The sequence below is a fragment of the Rhincodon typus genome, chromosome 1 (assembly GCF_021869965.1).
Source record: "Rhincodon typus isolate 14 chromosome 1, sRhiTyp1.1, whole genome shotgun sequence".
Classification (NCBI taxonomy): domain Eukaryota; kingdom Metazoa; phylum Chordata; class Chondrichthyes; order Orectolobiformes; family Rhincodontidae; genus Rhincodon; species Rhincodon typus.
This window is the reverse complement of record NC_063332.1, coordinates 2,053,155-2,064,845: the sequence shown is the minus strand read 5'-3', so window position 1 is coordinate 2,064,845 and position 11,691 is coordinate 2,053,155.

The following is an 11,691-nucleotide window of genomic DNA, read 5'->3' as shown; positions in this document are numbered from 1 at the left end:
TTTCTGATGAAGGGTCTAGGCCCGAAATGTCAGCCTTCCTGCTCCCATGATGCTGCTTGGCCTGCTGTGTTCATCCAGCTCTACACTTTGTTATCTCAACTTATGACATTTGACTGATTTTTCCTTCTCCAAATCGTTTTATTCAAACAATTCTAAAAAGTATTTTTTTTAGCCAAGGTTTTAGAAACAAGTTCTAAATCAACATTTTGAGTCATTTTACATGACCACTGATAGTTCGTTAAAGAGTTCTCACCATAACAGTACATGTTTCAAATTGTGAAAACAAACACATCACAATTTCACACTGTTATACATTCTCAAAATATAAACTGAACTTAAAAGTATTCTCAGATCTCGAGCTCCAGGCAACAAAACATACAAATTACAAAAGACAACATTTAACAACTTCTGAACAGAAAAACACCCAAACCAGATCACAAAGAGTTAACATTCAGTTCATAGACCATGGCACAAAAAGTTGGTCTCTCTCTCTCTCCTACAGTTTCTAACTTTATGCCTTTGTCATAGTGAGAGTGAGATGTATAACTAGTTTTACATTCAATTTTTCACATTCCAGAACCAGCATATATAGCACAGAGTCACGATGAGGGAATACACCTCCATACCTCACAGCTGTGATAAATATCAGCTGACAAAAGAATTTCTCTTTTAATTCTTCAGTTTAGTTCAGGGCCGCTAACACTGGCCCAGCCAGCATTACTTTGGAAACCTTTTCTTTCTCTCTCAAATGACTCAGGTGTTTTGTTAATTCTACATGAGCTCACAACACTAATATTAAGGCCTGGCTTTGTTTCTCCTTTTTTTTAACGAACCTATTTAACAACCAGGTGGGTTTAGTGGAGATTCAGTTAGCTTTAACCATTTGGTCAATTTGTTTCTTATGTTTGGTCAATTACAGCTTGGACATTGGATCCCTCCAGACTCCATTTGATTTCGTGAGGGTTTTACTCTCCCTGCAATAGGAGGCTCTCTCCGCAATAGGAGGCTCTCTCCTGTCCCTGGTCAGAATTTTACTCCCCCTGTCCACTGTGGGGCTCTCTTGTCCCCGGTGTGAAATTTATTCTCCCTGCACTAGGAGACTGTCTCCTTTCCCCCGTGCAGATTTAATCCTCCCTGCACTAGGGAACTCTTTTCTGTCTCCGTGAAGATTTTACTGTCCCTGCAATAGGGAACTCTGTCCTGTCCCCCATGTGGATTTTACTCTCCCTGCACTAGGGAACCTCTCCTTTCCCCCTGCAGTTTTTACTCTCCCTGTCCACTATAAGGCTCTCTTGTTCCTGGTGAGGATTTTACTCTCCTCTTCTACCGTGTGGCTCTTCACCATCCGTGAGGTGAACTGGGGCCCATCGACTGTCCACCACACATGGCACAACTCCCTTCTCTCCCGTAGTACTTTCAATGCCACAATTTACAGCCAGGATCAAGAATGGGATTTGTTCTTTACCAAAAGGGTGGTTATATTAAACATACTCACCCAATTAGGGACCACATATTCAATAGCAGACCGGTGCAGTACCTTGCTTGCAGGGCATTCCAATTGTTAGAGAGGGATTTTAAAGAGGAACCTGAGACCCAGAGTTCTGAGGAAGGGTCATCGGATCCGAAACGTTAACTCTGATCTTTTCTTCACAGATGCTGCCAGACCTGCTGAGTTTTTCCGGCAACTTCTGTTTTTGTTCCTGATTTACATCATCCAGTGTTCTTTCGGGTTTTTAATCTGAGACCCGTGTTCAGGAGCACAAATTGATCTATATTTGGAGCTCCTTACTTTTTTTCTTTATTTATTCATGGGATGAGGGTGTCATTGGCTAGGCAACATTTATTGCCCATCCCTAATGCCCAGAGGGCAGTTAAGAGTCAACCACATTGCTGTGGGTCTGGAGTCACATGTAGGCCAGACCAGGTAAGGATGGCAGTTTCCTTCCCTAAAGGACATTAGTGAACCTGATGGGTTTTTTCGACAATCAACAATGGATTCATGGTCATCGTTAGACTGTTAACTCCAGATATTTATTGAATTCAAATTCCACCATCTGTCACGGTGAGATTCGAACCCAGGTCCCAAGAACATTATCTGGGTCTCTGGATTAACAGTCCAGCAATAATACCACTAGGCCATCGCCTCCCCTACTAATGCAGCATGAAAGAAGTCTCTCGGACACTCGAGCTGTATCATACTGAGTGGGTGCTGTTTGTTCTGAAAACAAAAAAATGCTGGAGTTCACAGAGGGTCAGGCAGCATCCATGGGGAGAAAGCAAGCTAATGTTGCGAGTCTAGATGACTCTTGATCAGAGCTGACGTGAAGAGTGGAAGGGGCAGTATTTATGCTGTAGTTGGAGGGTGAGGGTTGGAGTGCAGGTGGAGAAAGGATGTTGATAGTTCAGATTAAGTGATCAGAATGTGAGAATGGCAGAACACTGGTGTGTCTAACTGCCAAGCTGGAAAGTACAGACAGTCCCACTGGGGTGGGAGGAGGGGTGAGAAGACATTGTGACAGAGAATATAACAAGTAAAGCCAAAAGAAAGGGAAGGAATGGAAGTGGATTCACAATTTGAAGGTATTGAACTCAATATTAAGTCCAGGAGGTTGTATAGTGCCTAGTCTGAAGATGAAGATACCAAGAACTGCAGGTGCTGGAGTCAGAGTCAACACAGTGTGGAGCTGGAGGAATGCAGCAAGTTAGGCAGCAAGGTTCCTGACTCGAAACATTGACTCTCCTGCTCCTCTGATGCTGCCTGACCTGCTATGTTCTTCTAGTTCCACACTGTTAGTCTGAAGATGAGATGTTGTTCCTCCAGTTTGCTCTGTGATTCACTGTTTTTTATCTCGTGAAGCTATGAATGTTTATTTTCCCGAGGTCATAATGACTAAGTAATTTTTTACAATTGCCCCTTACAGTGTTGTCTGTTTTCTTGTGTCCTTTCATGGGATTATCTGTTTATTTCCTTTGTTATACGTCACACAGTCTTTGGTTTCACATTATTTGTCCTTCAGTCCACCCTGCTGACAGGATGGGGACTTCTCTCTACTATCTACAGCTATTTGTGTAAAGGAATATTGCAAAATTCCTTCATGTTAGTTTGTTAGTTGCACTTATACCATCGTGTATAATATGTAATGACACTTACTTAAAAAGACTTTGATTATGGTGCGATCAGACTTCCCTTCTGCACTTTACTAAATAATATGTTTTCTGTTTCCCACTAAGATTTCTATGAGGCAGTTCATGTCTGGTTGCCATGAGGGTGAAGGTTATGATTCTGATTGTGGAAACTGCTGCCTTAACTAATAATTCTCATCAGCCATGGACACATCCGACACCCTCCTACTGATGTAAGGCTAGCAGGCCTGTAGTTTGCTTTCTTTCTCACTCCCGTATTAAATAATGGGCTACCTTATAGTCAACAGGAATTGTTCCAGAATCCATACGATATTGGAGGATAACAATTTTACCATTACCAATGGCCTCCTTGTAACCATGTCTCTGCAATGGCGATGAGATCAGACTTACTAACTTCTATTTACGCTGATAATTCATTTATTTTGCTTTAAACACTGTGTATTTAGGAGCCTGCGATAGGGTTAGGGTTAGGGTTAGGATTATCAATTTTTCCTTTTTACCAATTTGTTTGCTTTGATTCAATTGCTGACATTTTATATTTGTACACTGTCCCACTCTGGGTATTATTATTTAACCAATTACCCCGCAATGCTCTATTTGCCTTCTCCAGAAACCTTCTCTACTTTGGTTGGTTTAAAGCCCTCTCCAGTCCTAGTTATTTGATTTGCCAGGACTCTAGTCCTAGGCATTGTTCAAGTGAAGCCCATCCAGCAGAACAGCTTCCTGCTACCTTCGTAGCGCTGTCAGTGTTGATGAATTGCAGCAGTTCAAGAAGGGTCACTGGACCCGAAATGTCGATTCTGCTTTTTCTCCACAGATGCTGCCAGACCTGCTGAGTTTTTCCAGCTATTTCTGCTTTTGTTTCCCCTTTCGAGTCCTATCAGTGTTGTTGACACCAACATGGACAGCAACAACTGGATCCCTTCCTTCCCACAGCAAACTCCTCTCTGATCCTGAGGAAATTACTTGAATCCTGGCACAGCATGGGCAACACAGCCTTTGGGACTCATGCTCACTGGTACATAGAAACATGGAAAATAGGTTCAGGAGTAGGCCATTTGGCCCTTCAAGCCTGTACCACCATTCAGTATGATCATGGCTGATCATGCAATCTCAGTTTCCCATTCCCACTTTCTCTCCCCATACCCCTTGATGCCTTTAGCAGCAAGGGCCACATCTAGGTCCCCAATGAATATATCTAATGAACTGGCCCCAACAGCTTCCTGTGGGAGAGAATTCCACAGGTTCACAATTCTCTGAGTGAAGAAATTCTTCCTCATCTCTGTCCTGAAAAGCTTACCTCTTATTCTTAGACTGTGATCCCTAGTTCTGGACTTCCCCAATATCGGAAACATTCTTCCCGCATCTAGCCTGTCCAGTCCCATCAGGATTTCATATGTTTCACTGAGATCCCCCCTCATTCTTCTAAATTCCAGTGAGTACAAGCCCAGTCGATCCAGTCTTTCCTCATATGTCAGTCCTGCCATCCCCGGAATCGGTCTGGTGAACCTTTGCTGGACTATGCCAATCGAAAGTATGATCTTCCTCAGACTAGGGGACCAAAACTGCAAACAATACTCAAGAAGTGGCCTCACCAAGGCCCTATATAACTGCAGCAAGACATCCTTACTCCGACATTCAACCTCTGTTGCTATGAAGGAGAGCATGCAATTAGCTTTCCTCACTGCCTGCTGCACCTGCACACCAACCTTCATCGACTGTTTGACCTTGACACCCAAGTTTCATTGCACCTCACCTTTTCTTAAACTGCCACCAGATAATCCGCCTTCCTTTTTTGTTACCTCACATTTATCCACATTTTATTGCACGTGCCAAGTATTTGCCCACTCAGCCAGTCTGTCCAAATCATTCTCTTAGCATCCTCCTCACAGCACACACTGACACCAAGCTTAGTGTCATCTACAAATTTGGAGATATTGCATTCAATTCCTTCATCTAAATTATTAATGTATTTTGTGAACAGCTGGGATCCCAGCACTGAATCCTTTCGTAAATAAAAACCAAAAAATCTGTGGATGCTGTAAATTAGGAACAAAACAGAAGTTGCTGGAAAAGCTCAGCAGGCCTGGCAGCATCTGTGAAGAAAAAGTCAGGGTTAACGTTTCGGGTCCGGTGACCGTTCCTCAGAAGGACCAGAAATGTTAACTCTGACATTTTCTTCACAGATGCTGCCGGACCTGCTGAGCTGAACCCTGTAGTACCCCACTCATCACTGCCTGCCACTCTGAAAAGTATTTATTCTAACTGTGCTTCCTGTGTGCCAACCAGTTCTCTGTTCATGACACTACGTTACCTCTGATACCATAAGCTTTAATTTTCCTTACTAATCTCTTGTGTGGATCCTTGTCAAAAGACTTTTGAAAGTCCAGATACACAGCATCTTTTGATTCACCGTCGTCTACTCAACTGTTCAAATCCTGAAAAAAATTCCAGGAGAATTATCAAACATCATTTCCGTTTAGTGAATCCATGCTGACTATGACTGATCCTATCATTTCCAAATGCTCAGTTATTACGTCCTTAATCATTGACTCCAGCATTTTCCCCACCAGCAATGTCAGGCTAACCGGCCTATAATTCCCCATTTTCTCTTTCCTTCGTTTTTTAAAGAGTGGGATTAGATTAGCTGCCCCTTATCTCTCCCCCTTATTTTATTCTATCCCATCACTATTGTGTTCCTGTTTCCCACCCCGCTTGAATAGCTGTCTGTACCATAGTGCTGTGCTCTGTTTGCTCATTCTCCCATTTGGCCCAGTTGATTCACATAAAGTCATTGTCAATATGGACATATTGAAGAGATGGTGGTACTAGAAGTGATTAACGAGGACTCTGGGAGAGGTCAACTCGCTCACCATAACAAAGAAGGCAATCATGGAGGACCCAGGGTCGAAGAACAGTGGAGACCCAGACATTACATAACCGTAATGTTTCTCTCTGACTTTCCTCCTCGAACCAAAAGAAGTGAGAGAGAACGCCTGTAAGAAAATTTGGTTCTGGCTTAGAAACAGCAGAGCCTCAGCAGTGTGTGTCGTCTTGACTGCTAAAGATGGCAGGGAGTGAAGGAAAGCTTGTGATGTGTGAGGCATGTAAAATGCAGAAGGTTTCAGATCTACAAGATATCCAGGACAGTCACATCTGTATGAAATGCCAGCGGGTCGAGGTCCTGGAACAACATGTGGCTGATTTCAAACAGTGCCTCTTCACTGTACACCATATGAGTAGAAGAGAGGTTTCTATCACATCATGTTAGGCAGGGAAGGAGGTGTGTAGAGGTGGTAGAGATTAGGTGACCATATTTTTTTGAAAGGAAAAGACACAGGAGATCCAGGAAACTAAGATGACCTTTGACCTGTACAACAATATGAATTTTTAGATGCCTATTTAATGAGCAACACAACCGGGGGTGGATGACTCAAGGGAAAACAACAGGAGCAGCAGTGTGTACTATCTACAAGATGTACTGCAGAAATTCACCAAACATCCTCAGACAGCAACTTCCAAACCCATGACCACTTCCATCTAGAAGGACGAAGACAGTCTGAAGGTATATGGGAACACCAACACCTTCAAGTTCCCCTCCAAGCCACTGACCATTCTGATTTGGAAATATATTGCCATACCTTCACTGTCGCTGGGTCAAAACCCTGGAATTCCCTCCCTAATGGCAGTGAAGGTCAACCCACAGCAGGTGAACTGCAGTGGTTCAAGAAGGTAGCTCACTATCTTCTCAAGGACAACTAGGGACAGGCAACAAATGCTGGTCAGCCAGTGATGCCCACATCCCACAAAATGAACTTCAAAACATTCCAGTCCTAACACAGAGGAAATTGTGTTGAATCTGGTCCTGGGAAATGCAGCCGGCCAAAAGGAGAACAACAGAGTGGGGAAGTTTTTGGGAAATAGTAATCATAATAAAATAAGGTACAATATTAGGTTGAAAATGGACAAAAATCAGTCAAGGATTAAGATCCCAGATTGGAAAAGGGAAGATTTTAGGGATCTAAAAGTTGAACTGGAGCAGGTTGATTGGAAACACATATTGATGGATAAGACAGTGGATTAAAAATGGGAGACTTTCAAAAGATAGACGAAATGGGGTGCAAGGGACATAGGAACAGGAATCGGCATTCAGCCTCTGAATCCTACATTGTCGTTCAGTGAGATCGTGGCTGATCTGTGGCCTAATTTCAAATGCTTGTCTTGGGTCCATATCCCTTGATACCCTTGTTTAATAACATTTTATCAACCTCATTTAAATTTAACAATTGAATTAGCATTGATCGCTGTTTGAGGAAGAGAGTTCCAAACCTTCACTACTGTTAGTTTGTAGAAGTGCTTTCTAACGTTTCTCCTGAATGGCCTGACCCTAATTTTTAGACTGTGTGCCCTTTGTTCTAGAATCTTCAACCCAGTGGAAATAGTTTATCTTTATCAACTCTGTCATTCCCTGTTAATATCCTGAAAACCTCGATTCAATCTCTCCTTAACCTTCTAAATTCGAGGGAATAAAGACCGAAAGAACTGCGGACGCTGTAAATCAGGAACAAAAATAAAGTTGCTGGAAAAGCTCAGCAGGTTGGGCAGCATCTGTGAAGGAAAAAACAGAGTTAACGTTTCGGGTATCGTGACCCTTCTGAGGGAATAAAGACCAGATTTGTCGAATCTCTCCTCGTAACTTAACCCCTAAAGTCCAGGTATCATCCTTTTACATCTGTGTTGAACTCTGTCCAGAGCCAGGGCATCCTTCCTAAAGTGTGATGCCCAGATCTGCTCACAGTAATCTAAGGGTCTAACTAGAGTTTTGTATAACTGCAGCATGATGGCTGCATCCCAATAGTCTCGCCCTTTAAATATGAAGACCAGCACTCTATTAGTCTGCTTGGCTATTTCCTACACCTGTCTGTGTCATTTTAAAGAGCTGTACACCATACATACCTATGAGAAATAAATACAGGGTATCCAAAGCTAGAGTACCTGGATAGCTGAGGTTATTAATAAGAAAAAGGGAAGAAAAAAGTATATGAAGTGTGCTGGAATAATAATTGCAATAAAAATCAGGAAGAGTATCTCAACTGTAGGAGAGAGGCTAAGGGTGAAATACGGAAGGCTAAGAGGAAGCATGAGGAAAGGATGGCAGGCTGCGTTAAAACATGTCATAAAATATTTTTCAATCAAAATATTAGTGAAGGTTGGATTGGGACCTGTAACAAGCAAGCAGGGTAAGCTACTCAATGAAGCAGAAGGTATGGCAGAGGTACTAAATGAGTACTTTAATTTATCTTTACCAAATTAGAAAACGTTAACAGTGGCCCAGCTAAAAACGTGGGTGTTGAGCAACTGAGCAGAAAGATGAGATAACAAGGTGTAGACCTGGATGAACACAGCAGGCCAAACAGTATCAGAGGAGCAGGAAAGCTGACTTTTCGGGCCTAGACCCTCCTTCAGAAAATCAGAAAGGGGATTGATTGGGGCAGCACGGTGGCTCACTGGTTAGCACTACTGCCTCACAGCACCAGGGGCCCGAGTTCAGTTCCACCCTCGGGTGACCGTATGTGTGGAGTTTGCATATTCTCCCCATGTCTGCATGGGTTTCCTCCAGTTTCCTCCCACAGTCCAAAGGTGTGCAGGCTAGGTAGATTGGCCTTTGCTAAATTGCCCATAGTGTATGGATGTGTAGATGAGGTGAGTTATGGGGAATGGCTCCAGTTGGGATGCTCTGAGTGTCAATGTGGACTGGTTGGGCTGAAGGGCCTGTTTCCAAACTGTAGGGATTCTTCTTCTTCTATAAAGATGAGGTATGATAAAGGCTGGCAGCACACCAGGTAAATGGATCGCCAGGACCGGATGGGATGTGTCCTAGATTGCTGAGAGAGATAAGGGAGCAAATTGCGAAGTCATTGACAAAAATTTTCTAGGTCTATCTGAAAACAGAATCAGTCCCGGGCAAGTGGGGGTTTGCAACTGTGTGCAAATGTGTTTAAGAAAGGGGCAAAGGCAAAACCAGGAAACTACAGATCTGTCAGCTTAACATCAATGATTGGAAAACTGATGAAATCCATGTTATGAATTAAGGTAAATGTACACTTAGAGAAAAATAGGTTAATGCTAAACAGTTAACATGGCGTTTTCAAGGGCAGGTTATATCTGAGGTGACACAGGCATTGGGTGAGGGTGGTGCTTTGGATGTTGTATATTTATACTTTAGTCAGAGGGTTGTTAGGATTTGGAATGCACTGCTTTGGAGAGTGGTGGAGGCAGATTCCATAGGAGATTTCAGAAGAGAGTTTGAAATGGATTTACAGGGCAATGGAAATAGGGCTGAACAATGGGACGAGGTGGGTAGCACTTTTGTGAGCCGGTACAGACTTGAGGGCTGAAGGGCCTGTGATTCCATATGAGAAATCAATATGAATCATTAAGACTGTAGGGTATTGGAGCAGAATTAAGCTATTAGGCCCATCGCAGGAGGTTGAGAGGTGACGTCATAGAGGTTTATAAAATATCTAGATACAATGAATGGCAAGTGTATTTCTGCAGAGTTGGGGTTTCAAGATTAGCGTATTTTTAACCAGAGAGGAGAAAGATTTAGGTAAGACATGCGAGGCAATTGTTTTACACAGAGAGTGGTTCATATGTGGAATGACTTCCAGAGGAAGTGGTGGATATGGGGATAGTTACAACATTTAAAAGACGTTTAGATAAATTCATGAGTAAGAAATGTTCGGAGGGATATGCGCAACGTGCAGGCAGGTGTGTCTAGTTCAGTTTAGGATTATGGTTGACATGGACTGTTGGAACAAAGGGTCTCCTTCTGTCCTCTGTGACGCTATGAGTCTGATCTGCCATTTGATTATGGCTGATATGTTTCTCAGTCTCATTCTCCTGCCTTCTCCCTGCAACCCTTGATCCCCTTACTCATCAAGAACCTATCTATCTCTGTCTTAAAGACACTCAATAAGTGTCTTCCACAGTCTTTTGCAGCAATGGGTTCCACACATTAACAACCCCCTGGCTTAAGAAATTCCTCTTTACTTCAATTCTAAAGATTCTTCCCTTCACTCTGAGACTGTGGCCTCTGGTCCTCGTCTCCCCTGTTAGTGAAAACATCATCTCCATTTCCAATTGAGCCTGGCTTCTCAACATTTTGTAAGTTTTAATGAGGTCCGCCTCGTCTTTCAGAATTCCATTGAGCACAGTTGGAATTAGTTGGAATATTGTAAATCATATTCAGCAACAACTAACTGAACTAATAACTGCATGATAAAATTCATCATTTATATCATCATTTATAACAAACACTTTTGACTGAAATAATTCAACAGGATAAGTATTTATGATTTTTAAAAATCTTTACAGTGAATTACTGTTTCATTGGGAAATTGCAGTCATTCAGAGTAAATCTTATTTTGTGTGTTGAATTGCATCTGGTGTGCACCTATCTCCCACTATTACAGAGTTTTAATATATGGTGATACACATAATCAATATTTGGGCACAATGGGTGCATATAGCAGTTTTTTGTGATTCATAAGATCCTACGCTGGTAGGTGTCTGAATCTGTGGAGAGAAGAAAAAGTTTCAATCAATCATCATTTGTTTTGTCAGTAAAAAGCTGTCACCACTTTCTTCCTGCTTTCTTGCAATTGTGAAGATAACCTACAGTTCACAAACTGGAATAAACTGGAAAAGAACAAATGTGACATCTGTGTCACATTTGTGGCAGTCAGCTACAGGCCTAGGTAGCTGAACAATTATCATCAGGAATGTGCTGAAATCTATTAATGAAGAGATCACATCGAGATACACCATCCCACATGCCCTCACAGACACCATAATGCACTCCCTCACAGAGAGACACATCATTACAAACTCCCTCACACAGAGACACATCATTACAAACTCCCTCACACAGAGAGAAGACATTACATACTCCATCTGCCATCCTCACCTGGACTGGCCTAAGGTTGATGCTCAACTGCCCTTTGAAATAGCCTTAGCAGGCCACTCATTTGTATCAATAGCGACAAAGTTTCAACAAAGAAATAAAACCAGACGAACCATCCGGCATTGACCAAGGCACGAGAAAAGTCAGCAGTGAAACAGTCCTGTTGATGCTGCAAAGTCCTCCTGACTGATATCTGGGCGTTAGTATATGAGAGCTGTCTCGCAGACTTGTCAAGCAACAGACTGATGTAGTTGTAGTTGGAGAATCATACCTTAAAGACAAAGTCCCAGACACCACCACTGCACTTTCACCGGCAGGACAGACCCAGCAGAGATGGCAGCACACTGGTATACAATCAGGAGGGAGTTGCCTGGGAGTCCTCAACATTGACTCCAAATGCCGTGAAGTCTGATGGCTTCAGATTAAACATGGGTGAGGAAAAGTCCTGCTGATTGTCATTTACCGTCCTCTCTCAGCTGCTGAATCAGGACACCTCCATGTTGAACATCTCTTGGAGGAAGCACTGAGGGTGAGAAGGCCACAAAATGTACTCTGGGTGGGGGATTTCAGTGTCCACCTCC